Genomic DNA, 24,894 nt, shown 5'->3' on the forward strand with positions numbered 1-24,894 from the left:
GATACAAAGTGCTCATTAAAACAATTCAGCATTTCAGTTGTCATATACAGCAACAGAGTAATTCAATACACATGACGGTAATTCATTAACATTACTGTTACCAGACATAGACTTAATAGCCTTCCAAAGCTTTATAGGGTCATTCAGGTTATCAGTGGTAACAGACATAACATTTTGGCCTTCCTGAGAAGAAAAAAACAATAGTTTCGTAGCTGCCTAAAACGAAGCCAAATGAGCATCAGAACATGATTTCCTTGCTTTAGCCCAGGCTAGATTACATTTGTGAATAACACAAGACAGCTCAGAAGAAAACCATGGATTATCCAGCCCTTGAACCTGCAGAATGTGGTTCAAGGGTTTGTTTACTATTTGGAAAAAAACATAATGAAAGAATTTCCAGGCAGTTTCCACATCAGGAATAAACTTAATCTTGCTGCAGTCAAAATAAAACAAATCATGAAAGAAAGCCTGCTCATTAAAACTCTTAACATTTCTCTTACAAATAAAGCGTTGGTTTGTCTTAGGAATCTTAGTATTTCTAACAGCACAATGGTCACTTAAATCATTCCAAAAACCCGCAGAATATTTATGTGGAACATTTGTCAATATCAAATCAATCAGGGTAGATTTCTCTGGACATTTGAGATTTGGGCGGGTGGGTGAGTTAATAAACTGGGTAAAATTCATATAATTACAATACATTTAAAAATCAGACACCGGCTTTAACCAACACCAGTAGTGATCACCAATCAATATCTTTACACTCTAAAGAAGTTTAGACATAAGGTGCATCAGAGAATAAAATGCATCACCGAGAGCAGAGGGGGGTCCATAACAGCCAATCACAGTTACAGAGAGACCCTTTACAACCTCAAGATTCAAAGCAAGAAATTACAACTGTTTACAAATAGTTTCAGACTTAGTGCCACACTTACAAGAAATGTAGTCATATATATAAACCTGTTTATATATATATATATATATATATAGTTGCAGTCGCTTAGGATGGAGTAATTAAAACTAGTTTTTCAACCACTTGTGCATGACACAAGTAATTTTTCCAACAATTGTTTACAGACAGATTATTTCACTTATAATTCACTGTTTCACAATTCCAGTGGGTCAGAAGTTTACATACACTAAGTTGACTGTATCTTTAAACAGCTTGGAAAATTCCAGAATATGATGTCATTGCTTTAGAAGCTTCTGATAGGCTAAATGACATCATTTGAGTCAATTGGAGGTGTACCTTTGGATGTATTTCAAAGCCTACCTCTTTGCTTGACATCATGGGAAAATCAAAAGAAATCAGCCAAGACCTCAGAAAATAAATTGTAGACCTCCACAAGTCTGGTTCATCCTTGGGAGCAATTTCCAAACGCCTGAAAGTACCACGTTAATCTGTACAAATAGTAGTACGCAAGTATAAACACCATGGGACCACGCAGCCGTCATACCGCTCAGGAAGGAGACACGTTCTGTCTCCTAGAGATGAACGTACTTTGTTGCAAAAAGTGCAAATCATTCCCAGAACAACGACAAAGGACCTTGTGAAGATGCTAGAGGAAACAGGTACAAAAGTATCTATATCCACAGTAAAACGAGTCCTATAATTGACATAATTGACATTTACCTTTCAGGTAAAGGCCGCTCAGCAAGGAAGAAGCCACTGCTCCACAACCGCGATAAAAAAGCCAGACTACGGTTGGCAACTGCACATGGGGACAAAGATCGTACCTTTTGGAGAAATGTCCTCTGGTCTGACGAAAAAAAAATAGAACTGTTTGGCCATAATGACCATCGTTATGTTTGGAGGAAAAAGGGGGAGGCTTGCAAGCCGAAGAACACCATCCCAACCGTGAAGGACGGGGGTGGCAGCATCATGTTGTGGGGGTGCTTTGTTGGAGGATGGACTGGTGCACTTCACAAAATAGATAGCATCATGAGGCAAGAAAATTATGTGGATATATTGAAGCAACATCTCAAGACATCAGTGAGGGAGTTAAAGCTTGGTCGCAAATGCGTCTTCCAAATGGAAAATGACCCCAAGCATATTTCCAAAGTTGTGGCAAAATGGCTTAAGGACAACAAAGTCAAGCTATTGGAGTGGCCATCACAATGCCCTGACCTCAAATCCTATAGAAAATGTGTGGGCAGAACTGAAAAAGCGTGTGCAAGCAAGGAGGCCTACAAACCTGACTCAGTTACACCAGCTCTGTCAGGAGAATGGGTCAAAATTTCCCCACCTTATTGTGGGAAGCTTGTGGAAGGCTACCCAAAACGTTTGACCTAAGTTAAACAATTTAAAGGCAATGCTACCAAATACGAATTGAGTGTATGTAAACTTCTGACCTAATGGGAATGTGATGAAAGAAATAAAAGCTGAAATAAATAATTCTCTCTAATATTATTCGGACATTTCACATTCTTAAAATAAAGTGGTGATCCTAACTGACCTAAGACAGGGAATTTTAACTAGGATTAAATGTCAGGAATTGTGAAAAACTGAGTTTAAATGTATTTAGCTAAGGTGTATGTAAACTTCCGACTTCAACTGTATGTACGTATGTATGTATGTATGTATGTATGTATGTATGTATGTATGTATGTATGTATGTATGTATGTATGTATGTATGTATGTCTGTAGCCACACCCCCACAACTCGATCAGTACGATACACAATTGTAACAATTTATTTAAATATCCTTATCAAGAACAGACTTGCTGAGCCAGGTTTCAGAAAACACAACATTTAAATGAAAAATACCAAAACCAGATCTAGATTTAAAATCAGAGGGGGGTTGGATACATTGCATATCAGGGCCAAGTTTAGGTTGCATGTTACCTGATATCAATAAAAGAAGAATAACTAGGCACCTCTGTTTAATAACCTTGCATGGCTTCTCTTTTTTACAAGTGAGTTCTGGGGGCGAATTCTACAAGTGAGTTTCCAGACAAAAAAAATCAGTAATTTAAAAACTTTGGTAGTGACACAAGTTCGTACTGTTCACCTCATGCCACAAATGCATTGGCACTTGGACGAGAGGACCGAGTGAAAAAGAATGAGTTCCCGCAGACATGTCTAATGTACGGAAGAGCACATTGTCAGATGTACTCACCCAGCGACAATGTGTTTTCTCCAGAGTTCAGTAAAGTCAATTCACAAAGCAACACCACAAAAATTGTCATTTTCTCTGACAGATGTAAGAAATAGAGGCCAAGGAAAGGTGACGGGAGAGAGGGACATGGTGTATGTATGAGTGTGTGTGCGTGTGAGTAGATTGGGTGTGGGGGTCAATTTAGAGAACGGGTTGGGGATTGTTGAGCTGCCTCTGACAGCCAGGCGGAGAGTGAAGAGGAGCAGCTTGGACAAGACACTACATGGAGGGACAGCTGAGAACACAGGTCAGCCAGAGCGAGGTTTACTTTGGTAAACTTCAAGTAAAGAAGTGCAAATAGCGGGAAAAATTATCTGAGTTGAGTGATCTTTACACCAGCAAAACTAAATAGTTTGCACTACACAACAAGGAAATTGTAGATTTGCTCCACCATAAATTAATAGGTTAAAAACTACTAGTCACAGACAAATGACTTGACATCCTGCCATCTTGGATTGACATTGTAGTCTCTCTACATTGAGTATGACATTGACTGACCAGGTGAAAGCTACTGTATGACCCCTTATTGATGTCACTTAAATCCACTTCATTTAGTGTAGATGAAGGGGAGAAGACAGGTTAAAGAAGGATTTTTAAGCCATACACTTGGATAGTGTGTGTGTGACATTCAGACTTAAGTGCCTTTGAAAGGGGTATGTTATTAGGTACCAGGCGCACCGGTTTGTGTCAAGAACTGCAACACTGCTGGGTTTTTCACACTCTACAGATTCCCGTGTGTATCAAGAACGATCCACCACCCAAAGGACATCCAGCCAACTTGACACAGCTGTGGGAAGAATTGGAGTCAACATTGCCCTGATGAATTGAGGTCGTTCTGAGGGAAAAGGGGGGATTCAACTCAATATTTGGAATGTGTTCCTACAGTAATGTTTGGTATACTCACTGTTTGTTCAGGAGTGGCAAGTAGCCTAGTGGTTAGAGCGTTGGACTAGTAACCGAAAGGTTGCCAAATCGAATCGCCGCGCTGACAAGGTAAAAATCAGTTGTTCTGCCCCTGAACAAGGCAGTTAACCCACTGTTCCTAGGCCACCATTGAAAATAAGAATTTGTTCTTAACTGACTACAGTATATTACATCCATAGTGTGATTACAACAGACGTTTAATGTCTTTTGTTTAATTTATATAACATCCTGACCTGTTTAGTATTATCTAGTCCAAATATGGCATGATTCCACTATTTGTATCAGTTTGAATCACTTTCAACGGGGGACTTTTATTTTTGAAGGCGAACCTCAAATTGTGGCTAATCCTTATTGTGGCTAGCTTCAATGGTGTGAACGGCAGAGTTGTCAAATCTAACACATGTTGATCAGTACACATTCGAAATTAAAATGTCACAGGAGAAAGAGCATACTGGAATGTATTATGGATGAGTTTTTCTGATGCTAGCAAGCATGCATTTGCACACGGATGTCAGTGGACAACAGAGCCAAAAGCGATGTTAATGTTAGCTAGCTATTTGTTTTCTCAGCAGTTTGAGTTTGTCCTGTCCTGTCTGACAGTGAAATGTAGCTTGGACTAGCTAGCATTGCAAAAGCCCATTGCATGCATAGTAAAGTAGCAACGTGCCAATTTTTCCAAAGTTTGGTGTTGGTTTTGAATTGATGTAAGTTAGCTAGCTATGTTGTGTGGAAAAATGTAGGACTGGAATTTGGACATGAACTAGCTATTGTTAGCTAGATTCTGTGTTGAGGTCAGCTGTTGTTGTCTGGCTCTAGCTAGCTAATGGCTGAAGTTATTTGTGTACAAACCTACAACAAATATAGCTAGCTACCTTTCGTTGCCTGTTCATTAGCTAGCTACCCATCTAGATTTCAGTTGACTAGTGTTAGCTAGCTAGCTACAGAGGCTAGCTGCTTGACTTTGGACAAGCAGGCTAACGTTAGCTAACAGCATGTATGCTGTTGCCGAGCAACCGAGTTGCTGACCTGGTAAAATAGAACTCTGAGATTGTCAGAAATGCTACAAAAAGGTAGCACATCGCTGTTTCTTAAAAAACAAAAATGTGCACGCACGTGAGAGCGATAAATTATATATTTGAACAAAACTGTTGACCCTACAAACATCAGTCCAAAAGGTGGCAAGTCTAATGGTCACTTTATGGATGCTGTAGTCTTGTTCTTATCTGACGCATAGATATTGAGCTAGTTCTGGGCAAGACGTTTTCTTTTTTTCCTAATGCTAACAACCCTGTTAAAAATGCTGTATGTAGTTCTCGGTAACCATCTTCATATAAGTTCTCCCCTGCCTTCCCTTCAGAAATTACATTCCGATCGCCTTTATGACAGCTATTATATTGCAACCCATTTAGCATATCTGGCTAATGAAAAAAACAGCGTGTGGCCTTAATGGCCCTGCATAGCTTAATTTATCTCATACTAATCATTCAAAGCTATGGAGGGGTGTCTGTGTGTAAGAATGAATGGCTCAACAGTGATCAAGCGGTTCCCTGATGAGACAATTAAACCTTCCTTTATAACTTCAAATTAAAAGGTCCAATTCAGCCGTTAATATCTTAATAACAAATCATTTCTGGCTAACAATTAAGTACCTTACTGTGATTTAAATTAAAATGGTAAAAAAGGAAACAAAAATAGCTTCTGAGAAAAGGTCAATTTCTTGGGGGGAAGGGAAAACTGAAAATGTGCTGTTATTGGCAGAGGTTTGGAACTCTTTCTTATTGGTCTATTAACTATACTGAACAAAAATATAAACACAACATGTAAAGTGTTGGTCCCATGTTTCATGAGCTGAAATAAAAGATCCCAGAATGGTTCCATACACACAGAAAACTTATTTCTCAAAGATGTTGTACACAAATTTGTTAGTGAGCATTTCTCCTTTGCCAAGATAATCCATCCACCTGACAGGTGTAGCATATCAATAAGATAATTAAACAGCATGATCATTACACAGGTGCACCTTGTGCTGGGGACAATAAAAGGCCACTGTGCAGGGGTCACACAACACAATGCCACAGAGGGAGTGTGCAAGTTGAGGGTGTGACTGCAGGAATGTCCACCAGAGCTGTAGACAGATCATTTTATGTTAATTTCTCTCCCATAAGCTGTCTCCAATGTCGTTTTAGAGAATTTGGCAGTATGTCCAACCAGCCTCACAACCGCAGACCAAGTGTAACCACGCCAGCCCAGGACCTCCTCATCGGCTGAGACCAGCCACTCAGACAGTGATGAACTGGAGGAGTATTTCTTCTGTAATAAAGCCCTTTTGTGGGGAAAAACATGTTCTGAATGGTTGCGCCTGGCTCCCCAGTCGGTGGGCCTATGTCCTCCCAGGCCCAGCCATGGCTGCGCACCTGCCCAGTCATGTGAAATCCATAGATTAGGACCTAATGCATTTATTTCAATTTACAATTAGTCATGTGAAATCCATAGATTAGGACCTAATGCATTTATTTCAATTTACAGTTCATATAAGGAAATCAGTCACGCAGTAAAATCGTTGAAATTGTTGCATGCTGCATTTATATTTTTGCTCAGTATAATTTACCGCATGGTGATGTCACCATGTTAGGCCAAAACTCCATCCCACCAAAACGTATTTTCAAACATCTCTTACACCAAAAAGGGCATTATCAGCATGTTCACAATTTCAGTGTTATTCCAACCTCATAGTGTGTAAATAAACTCAGCAAAAAAGAAATGTCCCTTTTTCAGGACCAAGTCTTTCAAAGATAATTCATAAAAATCCAAATAACGTCATAGATCTTCATTGTAAAGGGTTTAAACACTTTCCCATGCTTGTTCAATGAACCATAAACAATTAATGAACATGCACCTGTGGAACGGTCGTTAAGACACTAACAGCTTACAGACGGTAGACAATTAAGGTCACAGTTATGAAAACCTAGGACATTAAAAGAGGCCTTTCTACTGACCGTGAAAAACACCAAAAGAAAGATGCCTGGGTCCCTGCTCATCTACGTGAACGTGCCTTAGGCATGCTGCAAGGAGGCATGAGGACTGCAGATGTGGCCAGGGCAATACATTGCCATGTCTGTACTGTGCCTAAGACAGCGGTACAGGGAGACAGGACGGACAGCTGATCATCCTCGCAGTGGCAGACCACGTGTAACACCTGCACAGAATCGGTACATCCGAACATCACACCTGCGGGACAGGTACAGGATGGCAACAACAACTGCCCGAGTTACACCCGGAACGCTCAGACTGTTCGCAATAGGCTGAGAGAGGCTGGACTGAGGGCTTGTAGGCCTGTTGTTGTTTGGTCCTCACCAGACATCACCGGCAACAAGGTCGCCTATGGGCACAAACCCACCGTCGCTGGACCAGACAGGACTGGCAAAAAGTGCTCTTCACTGACGAGTCGCGGTTTTGTCTCACCAGGGGTGATGGTCGGATTCACATTTATCGTCGAAGGAATGAGCGTTACACCGAGGCCTGTACTCTGGAGCGGGATCGATTTGGAGGTGGAGGGTCCGTCATGGTCTGGGGCGGTGTGTCACAGCATCATCGAACTGAACTTGTTGTCATTGCAGGCAATCTCAACGCTGTGCGTTACAGGGAAGACATCCTCCTTCCTCATGTGGTACCCTTCCTGCAGGCTCATCCTGACATGACCCTCCAGCATGACAATGCCACCAGCCATACTGCTCGTTCTGTGCGTGATTTCCTGCACAACAGGAATGTCAGTGTTCTGTCATGGCCAGCGAAGAGCCCGGATCTCAATCCCATTGAGCACGTCTGGGACCTGTTGGATCGGAGGGTGAGGGCTAGGGCCATTCCCCCCAGAAATGTCCAGGAACTTGCAGGTGCCTTGGTGGAAGAGTGGGGTAAGGAGGAGATGCACTGCAGTACTTAATGCAGCTGGTGGGCACACCAGATACTGATTGTTACTTTTGATTTTGACGCCCCCCCCCCTTTGTTCAGGGTCACATTATTCCATTTCTGTTAGTCACATGTCTGTGGAACTTGTTCAGTTTATGTCTCAGTTGTTGAATCTTGTTATGTTCATACAAATATTTGTTAAGTTTGCTGAAAATAAATGCAGTTGACAGTGAGGACGTTTCTTTTTTGCTGAGTTTATATATAAAACAAATGAAAATTGTGTTTTTGACTGAACAGGGCCTTTAAAATGGAAGGATCTTCTCTACTATGCTACAGCATATACCTTGAGGACTTAGTCTAATCATGCATCTGGCTACGCTTGATATTGTGCTCCAGTACATACTATGGTAAACATGGCAAAAGGTTAAATGGATAATGGATATGACTTCCTTTGCGATTCATCGATCTTTGAAATTGATATAAAAAAACGACTGTTTGTTACCAGGTTGTTTTCAGTATATACCAAAAAAATACCAGTTGCGTCTGGACTGTAACGTAAAGTGTTACCATAAAACGCCTGCGTCGATATTTCATAACAGCTGCCGGCAGATACCCCAACTTCACATGACCCCCAGAAGGTTGTCTATTTGGTTAGGTCATGACAGCAGGCACATCGATCTAATAATATAGATCTAATAATTGTCAGAGATTCTGTGCACACTGTACTGTAATGTCCTCAGCACCCCTGGGTAGAGTACAGCCCATCTGGAGGGTAGACCAAAGCCCAAACTAAAGAACTAGGGAGCCACTGTTTTCAGACACAATAGTCTTATGTGTACTATTCAAACAGCGTCAACGTCACCGCTGTAATCCAATCTATGAAGGAATCTGTTATAATACATCAACAAACTCATTATCATGGACCATCAACAGTAACGCCAACAGAAGCGCCTCCTACTCGACTAGAAGAGGCCAGTTAGCCTACAGTAGCTCTAGCCGGCTGGGTGTAATATCCAACTGTAATCCAATCTATCCAATCTCTGAAGGGATCTGTTATAATACATAATCCAGTAGTCATTAGTCAACCAACTATCATTATCATGGACTATCAACCGCTACACCAACAGAAGCCTCCTAGAACAGAAGAAGTTGGCTACACAAAGTTGGTTTGTGTAATATTACGGTTTCCATGTAATATAATACAATAGTAGATCACGCTTTTGTCTATATTGGTTTGCAGCAGAAGCGACACATGTTCAATAAAAAAAAGTGTGATATGACATTGCAAAGCAATCGTTTCACCAAAGAAATCCGAATTAGAGGCATGAAAGGCATAACATACACCGATTGATCACCACAAATTATAGAGCACACAGACACAATGATTTTCTCCTTTCAGAAATGGATGAGAAAAAAACATGATTTCTTTTATTTTTGATACATGATTTCATGCTATGAATTAATCCTACAGTACTTCTGCGTCAGAGTCCATATATGGCTAATCTACTTTAAACCACACAGATGTCTCAAGCACATAGGTGCTTTAAAAAAACCTACACGATGGATGACGGCACATTTATATAACCCTGTGTGACGGTTTATGACTAAATAAACATCTTTCCTGGGTGTTGCCTGCCAAACCTCAAAATCGGTTTACATAAGACACACACCCACACCAGTGGGTGACACACACACAGGAATTTACAATTTCCTAATGAATGTTTTTTTTTTTTTTTTGCATTGAAGGTGACGATAACAGATTGGATTGACGTTGGATATATTTCTTGTTGGAATATGAAGTGAGCTCGGACGTGAGATGAAATATCCCCGTGACATCATAGACTCCCTGTGACATCTAAACTCTATTTGATTGGTCCAGAATATTGCTTTTAAAATCTGCAATTTGTATTGTCAACTATTGTATTATTCATTTGTTTTTCTAAACCTAACTCTAAATAGTGTGCAGACAGAGAAGAGAATTCTCTATTACTACATGTGACATTTCATGAAGAGATCAAGTCGATGTGGATCCAAAACATACTAATGCAATTCAAAACTGTACAATTGTGTATAGACACTAAAGATGTAAACATTTTCTGCACCACAGGAAATGCAAATTAGCTTTTTTATTTATAGAAATTCACTGAAAACCCACACTAACACATGGTTATATTAACAGTATTTCACTTTTCACGTAGCCTACTTTTGGCCAGCTAATAGACTAACCACCGATCAAACAAGATTATGGACTAAACGTTAAAATCCTGTTGTTGCAGGATTATTTTGCTGTGACAATATAAGTCAAGTTAAGATCCTACATCTGTAGCCTAAATGTCATGGTAAGCATTCATTTACTTTGAGCTAGCATGAAAATGTCACTTTGCCGGGTGATGTGACGTCAGTTTGGTGCATTGCCTGTTGATGTGGGAACCACAGAGCTGTGCAGTGTCAATATTTGACTTGTCCCTCTGGGTGTAAGTGACAGAGATGTCTGGGGCTGCGATTGCATTACCTTGTCTCTGACATGTTGACAAATACTACACCTAGCAGGACACATCGGGTGTCAGGTAGCCTAGTGGTTAGGAGCATTAGGCCACTAACTGAAAGGCTGCTTCGAATCTTTGAGCATACTAGGTGAAAAATGTGTTGAGGTGACATTGAGCAAGACACTTGAACCTAATTGCTCCTGTAAGTCATTCTGGATCTGCTGGTTACACAGTCTGTCACAGCAGGCTTGGTGTGGCTGTGTCCCAAATGGCACCCCCCTGAAGTGCACTACCTTTGACAAGGTCCCACTCATTTAGGATGCACACTGTGAGTGACACCCAGCAGGTGGAAAGGACAGAATGAGTGCGTAGTCTGGCATGGATGAGGCTTGAGAGAGTTTCTGAGATAACTACATCAGCAACCTTTTCCATCTGGAGTGCCAATTTATCTTACCATTTCTACTGATCTGCATGCCATTTCTGATTAACATATGCAAATGTTTGTGGAACAGTTTAATTTATTTTAAAACAATGTCTTCGTATCTCAAAATCATTGTCTTGTGGTTCATAACAATTCCATCTAAATCTAAATGAAAATTATACAAATCTAAAAGTAACTTATATTGCCATTGCCAACTATGTAAAAATAGCCTACATAAAGCTAACAAATAAAAACATTGCAGCCTGAAGGTAGAAAATATCCTGTATATACTATCAACTTGGTCCAGCCTGGAAGCTTGCTCTAACAAACTTGCAACATTGTATAAAATATCCTGGACCCTCAGAGTTTCCCTAGCCCTGAGCTCCGGATAGACACAGCTGTAGGCTGAGTGATCAGGTAGGCCTATTTCATGATGTTTCCACCAGATCAGCGCATTACATTTTTTTTTTTTTAAATGGAGAGAACTGTAAAGATCTTTCAAATAGGCTACATTGAGGAACTATTGTCATTCTCAATGGATGTAAAAACCGACTTTGTTTACTTTATATTTGAGGTGAAGAAAAACTGAGAAAGTGGTGGTGAGTTAAGACAATCAGAAATAGTATCAGATCCCCAAATGGGCACATTTAAAAGTCTACATTTGCACACAGGCCAGGTAGCCTATAGGCATATACAGTGGGGCAAAAAAGTATTTAGTCAGCCACCAATTGTGCAAGTTCTCCCACTTAAAAAGATGAGAGAGGCCTGTAATTTTCATCATAGGTACACTTCAACTATGACAGACAAAATGAGGAAAAAAATCCAGAAAATCACATTGTAGGATTTTTTATGAATTTATTTGCAAATTATGGTGGAAAATAAGTATTTGGTCACCTACAAACAAGCAAGATTTCTGGCTCTCACAGACCTGTAACTTCTTCCTTAAGAGGCTCCTCTGTCCTCCACTCGTTACCTATATTAATGGCACCTGTTTGAACTTGTTATCAGTATAAAAGACACCTGTCCACAACCTCAAACAGTCACACTCCAAACTCCACTATGGCCAAGACCAAAGAGCTGTCAAAGGACACCAGAAACAAAATTGTAGACCTGCACCAGGCTGGGAAGACTAAATCTACAATAGGTAAGCAGCTTGGTTTGCAGAAATCAACTGTGGGAGCAATTATTAGGAAATGGAAGACATACAAGACCACTGATAATCTCCCTCGATCCGGGGCTCCACGCAAGATCTCACCCCGTGGGGTCAAAATGATCACAAGAACGGTGAGCAAAAATCCCAGAACCAAACGGGGGGACCTAGTGAATGACCTGCAGAGAGCTGGGACCAAAGTAACAAAGCCTACCATCAGTAACACACTACGCCGCCAGGGACTCAAATCCTGCAGTGCCAGACGTGTCCCCCTGCTTAAGCCAGTACATGTCCAGGCCCGTCTGAAGTTTGCTAGAGAGCATTTGGATGATCCAGAAGAAGTTTGGGAGAATGTCATATGGTCAGATGAAACCAAAATATAACTTTTTGGTAAAAACTCAACTCGTCGTGTTTGGAGGACAAAGAATGCTGAGTTGCATCCAAAGAACACCATACCTACTGTGAAGCATGGGGGTGGAAACATCATGCTTTGGGGCTGTTTTTCTGCAAAGGGACCAGGACGACTGATCCGTGTAAAGGAAAGAATGAATGGGGCCATGTATCGTGAGATTGAGTGAAAACCTCCTTCCATCAGCAAGGGCATTGGGTCTTTCAGCATGACAATGATCCCAAACACACCGCCCATGCAACGAAGGAGTGGCTTCGTAAGAAGCATTTCAAGGTCCTGGAGTGGCCTAGCCAGTCTCCAGATCTCAACCCCATAGAAAATCTTTGGAGGGAGTTGAAAGTCTGTGTTGCGCAGCAACAGCCCCAAAACATCACTGCTCTAGAGGAGATCTGCATGGAGGAATGTGTAACGGTGTTCCTCTTCCTCCGAAGAGGAGGAGCATGGATTGAACCAAGGCGCAGCGTTGTGATAAGACATGATAATTTATTAAACAAAACAGACGAAGACGAACTATACTTGATATAACTAACAAAACAACAAACGATGTAGACAGACCTGGACGTAAGAACTTACATGTAACACGAAGACCTGGACGTAAGAACTTACATGTAACACGAAGAACGCAAGAACATGGAAATGACTACATAAAAACCGAACGAACAAAATGAACAAACAAACCGAAACAGTCCCGTATGGTGCAACATAGACAGACACTGACACAGGAGACAACCACCCACAAACAAACACTGTGAAACTACCTACCTTAATATGATTCTCAATCAGAGGAGATGAAAACCACCTGCCTCTAATTGAGAACCATATTAGGTACCCATTAACCAACATAGAAACAGAAAACATAGACTGCCCACCCAAACTCACGTCCTGACCAACTAACACATACAAAACGAACAGAAAACAGGTCAGGAACGTGACATAACCCCCCCCTCAAGGTGCGTACTCCGAACGCACCACCAAAAGTCTAGGGGAGGGTCTGGGTGGGCATCTGACCACGGTGGTGGCTCAGGCTCTGGGCGAGGTCCCCACCCCACCATAGTCAATCCCAGCTTACGTCTCCCCCTTAGAATGACCACCCTCTTATTTCCCCCACCTAATTTAAGGGGCAACACCAAGATAAAGGACAGCTCCGGGACAAGGTAGCTCAGGACAGAGAGGTAGCTCAGGATAGAGGGGTAGCTCAGGATAGAGGGGCAACTCCGGACTGAAGGGCAGCTCCGGACAGAGAGACAGCTCTGGACTGAGAGGCAGTTCTGGATGAATGACGGCTCCGGACGCTCATGGCAGGCTGACGGCTCCGGACGCTCATGGCAGGCTGACGGCTCCGGACGCTCATGGCAGGCTGACGGCTCCGGACGCTCATGGCAGGCTGACGGCTCCGGACGCTCATGGCTCGCTGACGGCTCTGGACGCTCATGGCTCGCTGGCGGCTCTGGCAGATCCTGTCTGGCTGGCGGCTCTGGCAGATCCTGTCTGGCTGGCGGCTCTGGCAGATCCTGTCTGGCTGGCGGCTCTGGCAGATCCTGTCTGGTTGGCGGCTCTGGCAGATCCTGTCTGGTTGGCGGCTCTGGCAGATCCTGTCTGGTTGGCGGCTCTGGCAGATCCTGTCTGGTTGGCGGCTCTGGCAGATCCTGACTGACGAACGGCTCTGACGGCTCGGGACAGACGGGCGGCTCTAATGGCTCGGGACAGACGGATGGCTCAGACGGCACTGGCCAGACGGATGGCTCAGACGGCGCTGGGGAGACGGATGGCTCAGATGGCGCTGGGGAGACGGATGGCTCAGATGGCGCTGGGGAGACGGATGGCTCAGATGGCGCTGGGGAGACGGATGGCTCAGATGGCGCTGGGGAGACGGATGGCTCAGATGGCGCTGGGGAGACGGATGGCTCAGATGGCGCTGGGGAGACGGATGGCTCAGATGGCGCTGGGGAGACGGATGGCTCAGATGGCGCTATGGAGACGGATGGCTCAGATGGCGCTATGGAGACGGATGGCTCAGATGGCGCTATGGAGACGGATGGCTCAGATGGCGCTATGGAGACGGATGGCTCAGATGGCGCTGGGGAGACGGATGGCTCAGATGGCGCTGGGGAGACGGATGGCTCTGGCCGGATAAGGCGCACTGTAGGCCTGGTGCGTGGTGCCGGAACTGGAGGCACCGGACTGGAGACACGCACTTCAAGGCTAGTGCGGGGAGCAGGGACAGGGCACACTGACCTCTCGAAGCGCACTATAGGCCTGGTGCGTGGTACCGGCACTGGTGGCACCGGGCTGAGGGCACGCACATCAGGAAGAGTACGGGGAGAAGGAACAGTGCGTACAGGGCTCTGGAGACGCACAGGAGGCTTAGTGCGTGTTGCCGGAACTGGAGGCACCGAACTGGATACACGCACCATAGGAAAAGTGCGTGGAGGAGGAACAGGGCTCTGAAAACGCACTGGAAGCCTGGTGCGTGGTGTAGGCACTGGTGGTACTGGGCTGGGGCGGGGAGGTAGCGCCGGAAATACCGGACCGTGCAGGCGTACTGGCTCCCTTGAGCATTGAGCCTGTCCAACCTTACCTGGTTGAATGCTCCCCGTCGCCCGACCAGTGCGGGGAGGTGGAATAACCCGCACCGGGCTATGTAGGCGAACCGGGGACACCATGCGTAAGGCTTGTGCCATGAATGCCGGCCCGAGAAGACGCATTGGAGACCAGACGCGTTGAGCCGGCCTCATGACACCTGGCTCAATGCCCAATCTAGCCCTACCAGTGCGGGGAGGTGGAATAACCCGCACCGGGCTATGCACACGTACAGGAGACACCGTGCGCTCTACTGCGTAACACGGTGTCTGCCCGTACTCCCGCTCTCCACGGTTAGCCTGGGAAGTGGGCGCAGGTCTCCTACCTGCCCTTGGCCCACTACCTCTTAGCCTCCCCCCCAAGAAATTTTTGGGGTTTCTTCTCAGGCTTCCTTGCTAGCCGCGTACCTTCATATCTGCGGTTTATGGCTTGATTCTCCGGCTTCCAGCCTTGCTTCCGTGCTGCCTCCTCATATCGCCGCCTCTCTGCTTTAGCTGCCTCCAGCTCAACTTTGGGACGGCGATATTCTCCCGGCTGTGCCCATGGACCTTTTCCATCCAGCTCGTCCTCCCAAGTCCAGTATTCCTGTGTATTCCACTGCTCGAACAAACGCTGCTTGGTTCTGGATTGGTGGGTGGTTCTGTAATGGTGTTCCTCTTCCTCCGAAGAGGAGGAGCATGGATTGAACCAAGGCGCAGCGTTGTGATAAGACATGATAATTTATTAAACAAAACAGACGAAGACGAAAACGAACTATACTTGATATAACTAACAAAACAACAAACGATGTAGACAGACCTGGACGTAAGAACTTACATGTAACACGAAGAACGCACGAACAGGGAAATGACTACATAAAAACCGAACGAACAAAATGAACAAACAAACCGAAACAGTCCCGTATGGTGCAACATAGACAGACAATGACACAGGAGACAACCACCCACAAACAAACACTGTGAAACTACCTACCTTAATATGATTCTCAATCAGAGGAGATGAAAACCACCTGCCTCTAATTGAGAACCATATTAGGTACCCATTAACCAACATAGAAACAGAAAACATAGACTGCCCACCCAAACTCACGTCTTGACCAACTAACACATACAAAACGAACAGAAAACAGGTCAGGAACGTGACAGAATGGGCCAAAATACCAGCAACAGTGTGTGAAAACATTGTGAAGACTTACAGAAAACGTTTGACCTCTGTCATTGCCAACACAGGGTATATAACAAAGTATTGAGATAAACTTTTGTTATTGACCAAATACTTATTTTCCACCATAATTTGCAAATAAATTCATAAAAAATCCTACAATGTGAGTTTCTGGATTTTTTTAATCATTTTGTCTGTCATAGTTGAAGTGTACCTATGATGAAAATTACAGGCCTCTCTCATCTTTTTAAGTGGGAGAACTTGCACAATTGGTGGCTGACTAAATACTTTTTTGCCGCACTATATATAGACTTCTATGCGTAATCAGATGCGGGTCCTTACTCAACATTGACAGGAGCGCTTCAAACAAAACACAATTAATGAATTGACAACTCGTAAATGGAATGAAATAAAAAAAACTTGTTTCTCACAAGTGTAGCCTAGGTTGTACGCTCTGCAAGCAACATGTCCACTCTGACAATTAGAACAGTAAAAGACTGTAATAATACCATATTGAATGCATTAACATAAATTATGGTAACCAAACAAACATTGTAGATGAGAAAGTATGGGAATGAATGGTAAATGTACTACTGGTGATACTGGTGTGCCATCCCCGCTGCCTCCGCAATGGATTAGCCCACTGAGACAGATCAATCAAGATCTGCTATAACAATGATATATTTTTGCAACTGCTCGACTAAATGGGGTCAGCCCTAATCTCGATGTCCCTGTCCTTGACTCGCTCTCAATCTCTCCTTCTCTTTGTTGTTCTCTACCGCTCTTATGTTTCTCTTTCTCGGACACCCTGTTACTTTGAGGTGCAGGTGAGAATGACCAGTTGGCGACATCATGCAATCAGACAAATCTGAGTAAAAGCTGAAACACAACACATTGATGAAGATGTTCTCCCACAAGAGAAAAGAAGAAGAAAAAACATGTCCACTGCTGCTTCAAAATCAGGAAATGATTTATGGTTCACAGTAGTGTACTTTGTAATGTGTTCAATAAAAACAAAGACACTGTACCCCCCCCCCCCCCCCCCCCCCCCTCTTGCAGTGTACATCCAGACTTATAAAACACACCCAGACTCATAAACAAACAAAGACTTTAAAAACACAATGGAGCCATTAGAACAATTAAAGTTTTAGATTAAGTTTAAACATCGGCCAATTCAATTAACTGCTGTAGTTGCATGTGATAAAATGCTATATCTTAGCTGTGCAAATTAGATAACCTGGGACATTTAGCCCTATGCTAACCTCAACCAAGTAGCAGGGATTATTTAAAGTAACAAATTCCTCATCAGCCTATCAACGATTTGAAACGTTTTCTCCAATGGCATTTCTTAAAATAAGTCAACTCGGCCACCAGAGGGATATATTTAAACCTCCAAATCCAAGGTTTAACTTTGTTCCTCTTCACTTGGTCTGTCTCAAGTTTATCATTTTTTTAAATGTAACATTTATTTCATTGATTACTGTCTCAAGTGTAGAGTGCCAATATTGCATGATCGCATCCTTTACTAGACTACTTGGCTGCCTGGCTGCACAGGTGGATGTGTTAAGAGTGTGTTTCTTTTGACAATGAAGCACCGGACTACAGCCATATAGTTTTGAACCTAGAAGGAGACCAAGAGACGCTTTTACTAAGGCTCAATCTAACAAACATTAGTTTGGCATCTACTGGGGATTTAAATCACAGATAATAAATTCATATTGCAGGCAAAAAAGGAGTCCACTGAGATTGGCAAGAGGAATGTTGAGTTGGTCATAAAGGCATGGTAAGCTTGATAAATGCCGAGCTAGTTGGTTAGCTAGCCTATTCACATGCTAATTACAGTGCCTTCAGAAAGTACTCACACCCCTTGATTTTTTGACACATTTTGTTGTGTTATACCGCTTGCATTTAAAAATGATTAAATTGAGATTTTGTGTCACTGGCCTACACACAATACCTCATAATGTTTAAGTGGAATTATGTTTATAGAATGAAAAGCTGAAATGTCTTGAGTCAATAAGTATTCAAAACCCTTTGTTATGGCAAGCAGTGCATTCGGAAAGTATTCAGACCCCTTGAGTTTTCCACATTGTCACATTACAACCTTTTTCTAAAATGGATAAACACTGTCCTCATAGGTCTACACACAATATCCCATAATGAAAAAGCAAAAACAGATTTTTTGAAATCTCAGACCCTGTACTCAGTACTTTGTTGAAGCACCTTTGGCAGCAATTACAGCCTCAAGTCTTCTTAGGTATGACACTACAACCTTGGCACACCTGTATTTGGCGGGTTTCTCCCATTCTTCTCTGCAGATCCTCTCAAGGCCTGTCAGGTTGGATGGGGAGTGTCGATTCACAGCTATTTTCAAGTCTCTCCAGAGATGTTCGATGGGGTTCAAGTCCGGGCTCTGGCTGGGCCACTCAAAGACATTCAGAAACTTGTCGGGAAGTCACTCCTGCGTTGTATTGGCTGTGAGCTTAGGGTTGTTGTCCTGTTGGAAGGTGAACCTTTGCCCCAGTCTGTGGTCCTGATTGCTCTGGAGTAGGTTTTCATCAAGGATCTCTCTGTACTTTGCTCCGTTCAGCTTTCCCTCGATCCTGACTAGTCTCCCAGTCCCTGCCGCTGAAAAACATCCCCACAGCATGATGCTGCCGCCACCATGCTTCACCGTAGGGATGGTGGCAGGTTTCCGCCAGACGTGAGGCTTGGTAATCCAGCCAAAGAGCTCAATCTTTGTTTCATCAAACCAGAGAATATTGTTTCTCATTGTCTGAGAGTCCTTTAGGTGGCTTTTGGCTCCAAGCGGGCTGTCATGTGCCTTTTACTGAGAAGTGGCTTCCATCTGGCCACTCTACCATAAAGGCCTGATTGGTGGAGTGCTGCTGAGATGGTTGTCCTTCTGGAAGTTTCTCCCATCTCCCCAGAGGAACTCTGGAGCTCTGTTAAAGTGACCATCAGGTTTTTGGTCACCTCCCTGACCAAGGCCCTTTTCCCCCGATTGCTCTAGGAAGAGTCTTGGTGGTTCCAAACTTCTTTCATTTAAGAATGATGGAGGCCACTGTGTTCTTGGGGACCTTCAATGCTGCAGCCATCTTTTGCTACCCTTCGCCAGATCTGTGCCTTGACACAATCCTGTCTCGGAGCTCTACAGACAATTCCTTCGACCTCATGGCTTGGTTTTTGCTCTGGCAATACACTGTCCACTGTGGGACCTTATATAGACAGGTGTGTGCCTTTCCAAAATCATGTCCAATCAATTGAATTTACCACAGGTGGACTCCAATCAAGTTGTAGAAACATCTCAAGGATGATCAATAGAAACAGGACTCACTGGAGCTCAATTTTGATTCTTATAGCAAAGGGTCTGAATACTTAAATAAAGAAGATACCTTATTTACATTTCAGAAATTTGCAAAAATGTCTAAAAACCTGTTGTGTATAGATTACTGTCATGTGGTTAAATCATAAAAATTGGAATCAAAATGATACAAATCTAAAAGATAAAATTCAACTAACGCAAGAGCACCAGTCTTTGCCATATGGACACATTGATACACTAATCCATTGGCGGCTAAAGAAATTAGCACACGGAACTCAGGGAGCCTATTGGCCTATAACTTCCATCGTCAACTAAGTAAAATACATAGGCTTAAAGCCGACAAATAAAAACAGTACAAAATATCCTGAAGAAAATTCAGGTTCTTTCAATCACATGAATCTCTCTAAGCCCTTTTATATCTGTCTTGACCTATCGCTAGTGAAATGCAACATTGTATCAACTTGGGAGGTTGGCGTGCAAGCACGCACTCCCTCAAAGTTATCAGGACAGAGAAACCACACACATGCTCATATGGAGCACTCCAAACAAAAGACAATGAAAAAATTGACTAAATGGTTATGAAATAAACCAAAACTTGTTTCTCACAAGTGTAGCAGGTTGTGAACTCTGCAAACTCTGCAAACAATGTTTCCACTCCACTCGCAATTCAAAATGCTGAAACTGCAGTTTGATCTAGCCCTACAAAGCTCCAGGGTCTCTCATAGGACTCAGGTGAAACAGCACAGTGAATACAGGTGGTGGATCAGGAAACATAGCGTTGGACTTGAACTGCGAACACCACGTGCACCTCGCAACAAACCTCATTCAACACCAAGTGGCCAATGTCCAGTTTGACATTGCACAGAAAGTCAGCAGGACCATATGAGAGCAGACAGACATTATGCAGTGATTTGATAACGATTGTGAGCTGAAGCCAGAGTCTGGAAAGCATTCAATCTCAAGTAATAATAAGTGTGATTCTTGATCAGAAGATGTTTGCTTTGACACCTGGCAGATTCTACCCATACATCCAGAACATCCAAATAAACATGTTGCACAAATTGGACTATGAGGAACTAGTGTTGTGGATCAACAACCACAAAAATAACAAACTGTCGGCACTCAGACAGAGGCATAAACATTGACACTTGATTTTAGATGTAGTGCTGAGACCCTAAACTGTGAATTGTTATCTTAAATGCCATAGTTAGAAAGGTAATGTAAGAAAGAGGAAAGAAGATGTAGTACTGAAACCAATGAGAATGTAGAATCACAAAATGTAGACTTAGTTTTATACCGTTACGTTCTTTGTTGCATTTGTCATTATTTTAACTTAAAATATTCTGTTAACCTTTTTTTAAACCATTTATTTGTGCATTTTCTTTTACTTACAATGTTATGGCATAAGATGGCGCCGGAGATGGCAGCATCGCGAATAGCTCTTAGGAAACTTTGCCAGTATTTTGTTTTTTTTAAGTACTATTTTTTTACATTATTAGCTCAGGAAATGTTGTGTCATTACATACAGCCGGGAAGAACTATTGGATATTAGAGCAGCGGCAACTCACCAGAACTACCAGCATTACGACTAGGAATATGACTTCCCTAGAGCAGATCCTTTATTCATTCTCCCCAGAGCAATTTAACTTGTTCCGGAGGCCGACCGAAAACGTCGCCGGCGAAGGAGAGGCACTCGAAGCGGCCTGCTGGTTCGACTTATGAGGCGTACACGCCACACACCGCTTCCGAGTATATTACTCGCTAATGTTCAGTCTTTGGATAACAAAGTTAATGAGCTGAGAGCAAGGATTTCTTTCCAGAGAGACATCGGGGCATACTTTGTTCCATGGAAACATGGCTGTCTCGGGATACTCTGTCGTAGTCGGTAAAGCCAGCAGGATTCTCAGTACGTCGCGCAGACAGGAATAAATATCTCTCCAAGAAGCAGAAGGGCAGAGGGGTGTGTTTCATGATTAACGACTCATGGTGTAATTCTAGGAAAATAGAGGCACTCAAGTCCTTTTGTTCACCCGACCTAGAATACCTCACAATTAAATGACGACCATATTATCTCCCAAGAGAATTCTCCTAAATCATCGCCACAGTCGTTTACATCCCACCTCAAGCCGATACCTCGACGGCCCTCAAAGAACTTCACAGGATTTTATGCAAACCACATATCCTGAGGCTGCATTTATTGTAGTTGGGGACAAAGCAAATCTGAGAACTAGGATGTCGAAGTTCTATCAACACATCGACTGTACTACTCGCGCTGCTAAGACTCTCGACCATTGCTATTCAAACTTCCGGAATGTTACAAGGCCCTCCCCCGCCCTTCTTTCGGCAAATCTGACCACGACTCCCTCTTGCTCCTCCCGTCCTAATACCAGAACCTCAAAACAGGAAGTCCCCGTGCTTTGTACCATTCAACGCTGCAAAAGCATTTCGCTACACCCACAATAACATCTGCTAATCACGTGTATGTGACCAATAAAATTTGATGTACTATTAACATTCTTCCTGTTGTTGCTGTCTGAAACTTTATATAGGAAGACGTGATATGTACACAGTGATGTGTACACCGTACAAGAGCAGTAGCAACTGCTATAGCCAATTCTCTGGGCCAACAATGGGGGAAAAGCCCACACTTTCCCACTTTAAAAGTTGTGTAAAGTTTATAGTAGTACACTTGATTGTTACTTATTTCATCCAAAAAAAGGCAACTACAAGTTAATTTACAATAAAGTCTTACAATCCACTAAACTTTGATATTTCCAAATCTTGATTATTTATTGAAGTCCAGTGAAGGAGAAAAGTGAGAATCAAAATGTTATGTTATGAACTAACTAACTATGGGTGACAGGTCACACCTTGGCCCAGTCTCTACTTTTTATAACTGAAAATGAGTATTAGAACAAATCTTTAAGCCAAATTATTTATTTACAGTGTGTGTATGGCATACATTCTACTATTCTATATTGTAATGCCTTCATTGACTTGATTTTGTGTATAGACCACACTTCTGGCAAAACAGAATTCAGTTTTTCCTCCAAGTCTTCTTCCATTTTCTACAATGTTGCAAACTAGCATACGGAACAACTCTCTACAAAATCTGTCCTACCTGGTCCGAAAACAGTGACGAACATAACATGTACAACCCCCATCCAATCAAAATCTTGCCACAGGGAGCCAGCGGACCATTCAAACCATTTTGGCTAATACAATATTTTGGCTAATACAATATTTTGGCTAATACAAAATGAGCAAATGTTGATTTAATATTTGTAAATACTATGATTGCATGACTATTGAGATTAATTGATTTCTCAAGCTTAGGTATTGAATATTAAAGCTTTGCTCTCAGAGTCCACTTACAACGCTGCTTATTGATCAATGTGTTTTCACTATACTTCACACACACACAGAGAGAGAGAGAGAGCGACTGAGTTGTCTGATCGATGGACACACTCTAAAAGGGTTTGATTTTTGGATGAACTGAAAGGAAGAGAAAGTGTGTTCTCAGAGAGGGATGGAAGAAAGAAGGGAGAGACAATGATGAAAAGACGCAGAGTTATTTGAAGGTGACAGGTGGTAGAATGGATGTACTGTGATGGAAAGAGGGTGCTTCCAAGAGAGAGAGAGAGCGAGAGAGAGGAGTGAGGGAGACGGAGAGGGCTGGGGGGAATCAGGGAGAGATAGAGTGGGATGAAAGTGAAGAAGAGGAGGCACCAGAGTATATAACTGTCAAATGGCATCAGGACAGACAGGCTTGTTCGCCCAGGGAGGGTTCACTCGCAAGCCTGTGTCCCCTAATCATTCAGACCAGACCCACTCTCTCACTAACACTGTCCGCTCAACACAAGGGTAAGGGAGATGCAAAACATGTCTTGCAACCTCTAATGGACATAGGAAGCTTCAGTTCCCCGTATGACATGTAGTTGCTCTGTAAATATAGACAATCATTCATTCATAAAATATCAGTTTAATGGAAGCAAATTCAACAAATTCTGTGTTTAATTATTTACTAGTATATTACCACGTAACAATACATTTCATAAAGAAATTGACATTATATTTGGCTACATGGTATCTGTGCAACTTCATGTAAAGTGTGACCGTGTTTCTTTTTTTCAGTTTAGGAGGTTGGCCCTGGATTTAAAACTAATCTGGCTTCAGAAAGAAACAGAGAGAGACTCTTCTAGAGTCTAGTCTGAATATGCAGGCTACTGCAGGCGATTTCAAATCAGTGTCACTCTCATTCTTGTCCTTATCCAGACAGACCTAGGAGAATATCAAAGTGTGTCAGAGGGACCCCTAAAATGAAATGACCCAGTCACTGATCGAGAGAGAGAGCACCTGTACAACTATTGTGATTTCATTATCACGCCAGTGTGTCAGTTATCTGTCCGTTTTCTGCTTTGAAGGCATTATGTTATTCAGTTATTAACCCATTTGAGGTCAAATAGGTTACCCTGCCATGTAACCTGCCTAAGTCAAGTTAGTTAACATTAACTAAGACAGAAACAATGTAACGTCTTGAAATGTAGCCTGCACAATGCAGCCTATAATTTAGTCTGGGTCTGGGTCACCCGTTACAAATGATGATTGTTTATTACAAAATAAACAATGTATTTTTTGTTGTTGTTTTTTATCAATCGAATCGTGACAATCTTGAAAAATTATACACGTAGCCAACCATATGTGTTACTCAATCCAATTGCCTATCAATAGGCTATAGCCTAGCCATTATAAATAACACATCAATTGGAATTTCGCTTCAGGGAAATCCCAGAACTCCCAGAAATATCAGAACCTAATGCATGTTGGTGTTGTTTAACATTATTATTAGTCTTATCCACCAATAGCATAACAAAACAACAGAATTAGACCAACTACAGCCTGCGCTCAGGTGCACCTTACCTAAAATGCGAATCCACTTTATATTCTCATGGGTTGACAAAGGGGTCTTCCTGAATAGTTGAATTTCTGTAAACCGCGAACGTGTCAAAAACCAAGGCTGGTTTCTTTTGTTAGCCACGCGGTTTATTTCGCGGCGCGCTATTGTGTGTCCTCCTCCTCGAGCCAACCTCGTTCGGTTAGAATGGTACAGCTAAAAAACGTTTTTAGGGAATCTCTTCCAGAGACATCCGGTATCGTTCGTCCCCCCCACCCCAAAAAATTACAGCACCTACTTGATGGAGTGACTTGTCTGTCACCAGACAATCACGCGGGCGTAATTCTGAGGATCTAACTATTTCAAGAATTGTACAATTTACGACGTTCTTATTAAAAAAATGGAGGAAGATTGTTTCCGAAGAGCTTCTCAAAAAATATCTCTCAAGTCGGCATTCACTCCCTCACCGCACAGTTGAG

The 24,894-nt window shown here is 42.7% G+C and overlaps 1 protein-coding gene across 1 annotated transcript in view; it reads right to left on the reverse strand.

Annotated features, from left to right (window-relative positions):
• The window catches only part of LOC139578720 (3',5'-cyclic-AMP phosphodiesterase 4B-like), a 313,071-nt gene extending 288,379 nt beyond the window's left edge, over positions 1-24,692 (reverse strand). The window contains exon 1 of the mRNA XM_071406684.1: positions 24,442-24,692. The gene's annotated coding sequence lies outside the window, so the exon portion shown is untranslated. The remainder of the gene's footprint in view (positions 1-24,441) is intronic.
• Positions 24,693-24,894: the final 202 nt, after the last annotated feature.

Source organism: Salvelinus alpinus, chromosome 6, assembly GCF_045679555.1.
Source record: "Salvelinus alpinus chromosome 6, SLU_Salpinus.1, whole genome shotgun sequence".
Taxonomy (NCBI): Eukaryota; Metazoa; Chordata; class Actinopteri; order Salmoniformes; family Salmonidae; genus Salvelinus; species Salvelinus alpinus.